Here is a 2,440-nt window from a genome sequence, read left to right as displayed (position 1 = left end):
AGTGTGGCCTGAAGAAGGGAGGGGGCTGCACCACCACAGTGCTCCATTGCCCTTATTGACCAGACCTCCAGTAACTGTTACAGGGACTTAGACACTCATCTCCCATTTAAGGAGATCCTTACACAGTCACCGTCTAGAGTGGGTGAGCAGTTCAAGGTAAAGAGGCTTCAATTTATGTGTGCAGACTTATTTGGATCTGCAGCAGACTCCCCCCTCACAGTTCACGTGCCTTTCTGCCACTTCCATAAAGTCTCTTTAGAAGAGTGATGTCTTCTAAAGGACTATTCTGCCAGTAAAGCAAAAATGCATCTGTCCAGATTCTTCTGGGTCGTTCTAAGGTTACAGGATTATAGAAGCAAGATTTTAGGGAGAGGCAGATTGCCAGGAAGTATTCCAAATCCCTTTGTTGTCTCATGCATTATTGTGAATGGGCGGAGTTTAAAACAAACAAACTCATTTTACCTGAACAGGGAAGACTGTTAATTGGTGTGGAACAGAACCTCAGCCTCAACCCTGAACATTTCTAATTACCTGTCTTTCTCAGTTTTGTGATTGCCCTCACAGAGAGTTCTTGTCATGCAAGAGAACATAACCCTGGTGGAGAGCGCCCTGCTGAGGGGTAAGTGAGGTAATTCTCCTTAGGGACGTAGTGGGTCTGTCTTGCCTTCTTCATGCTTTCATTTGGAGCAATATGATATCTGTCTGTGAATGGAATCTTCTCTGTGATTTTGAAGGTTCTAGGGGGTGTTTTTGATTCTCCTTTGGTTTTTTGTTGCTGTTTTTTTCGATCATGCAGAAAAGTATGCAGGTGACAAAGATTACATTATGATCCCATGTAGGTTAATTTTTTGTGAAATAGGGTGTAAAGAAGTGCCATTTCACTTGACTCTGAGCCATTTCTACAGCTTTCCTCATAAATCATTAACAGTTTGAATGTTGCTCAGTATTTCAATGTAATAAGGAAATGTAAATAAATTATGTTTTTATGACCTGTTTTATTTATGTGACTTCCTTGTAAACCCTGTAATTAAAGTCATGGGCAGTTATAAATTCATTATATTTTTCACTTTAAAATTAACTGTATCAGCAATGAATGTTATGAATATTTGTATTTTACCTTCAAAGAAGAATTTTTTACATAGGGTAGACGCAGATCACGAAGGCATCATAATGTCATTTCTTAGTGGTTTTGGAACACAACAGAGATAGTTCTTGTCCTCAGTCCAGACTCTGTCATACCCATAACTGTACCTGGCTCCAGAAGCAGCCCCTCCACAGACTGGGAGGGAAAATTGCCAATGAACTTTTGACATTATGGGAAGCTATAGGCTCTTTTATTTTATGCAGTGTACTATATAGAAAAATTCTGGTATCAGATGAGGTCTTAGCCATAAGAAGATTCATGTTTACAAGCAGTACCAAAAGTCAGACTTGCAGAACTGCTTCATCTCTTGCCTGAGACCCCTTGCCCACCCCTTCAAGGTGAGTGCCAAGCTACACATACAAACAGGGAGGCACCAAGGTCTTCCCCTTTACTATTTATCTCAAAGCTGCATGCAGCCTTTTACTTACCCATCTTGCTTCTGTCCAGAAGTCCTAATGCTCTATGGCAGATCTCTGTGCTGTGCTGATGCATGTCACTGTCAGGCTGTTACAAACTGGTTTAAACACAGAAGAGAAAGGAAGCTGAGCCTCTGTGAATAAAATGGATCAGACCCAGAAAGGTTCAATATACCCAAAAAACATGATTAAAAGCAAACAAGGTTAGATGTTGGTGCCCAAAAATTGATATATTTTATTTAATAGTAAAAGAAGCAGAGAGAAAGAAAGAGAGAAAGAGAGAAAGAAAGAGAAAGAGGGAAGAGACAGAGAAAGAGAAAGAAAGAGAGAGAGAGAGAAAAAGAAAGAAAAAAAAAGAGAGAAAGAGAGAAAAGAAAGAGAAAGAGAGAAAGAGAGAAAGAGAGAGAGAAAGAGAGAAAGAAAGAGAGAAAGAGAGAAAGAGAGAAAGAGAGAAAGAAAGAGAGAAAGAAAGAGAGAAAGAGAGAAAGAAAGAGAGAAAGAAAAAAGAGAAAGAAAAGAGAAAGAGAGAAAGAAAGAGAGAAAGAAAGAGAGAAAGAGAGAAAGAGAGAAGAGAGAGAGAAAGAGAGAAAGAGAGAGAGAAAGAGAGAAAGAGAGAAAGAGAGAAAGAAGAGAGAAAGAAAGAAAGAGAGAAAGAAAGAGAGAAAGAGAGAAAGAAAGAGAGAAAGAAGAGGAGAAAGAGAAAGAGAGAAAGAGAGAAGAGGAGAGAAGAGAGAAAGAGAGAAAGAAAGAGAGAAAGAGAGAGAGAAAGAAAGAGAGAAAGAAAGAGAAGAGAAGAAGAAGGAGAAAGAAAAAGAAAAAGAGAAAGAGGAGAAAGAAAGAGAGAAAGAAGAGAGAAAGAGAGAAAGAGAGAAAGAGAGAA

Source organism: Aphelocoma coerulescens, chromosome 2, assembly GCF_041296385.1.
Source record: "Aphelocoma coerulescens isolate FSJ_1873_10779 chromosome 2, UR_Acoe_1.0, whole genome shotgun sequence".
NCBI lineage: Eukaryota > Metazoa > Chordata > Aves > Passeriformes > Corvidae > Aphelocoma > Aphelocoma coerulescens.
This window is presented reverse-complemented; position numbering follows the sequence as displayed.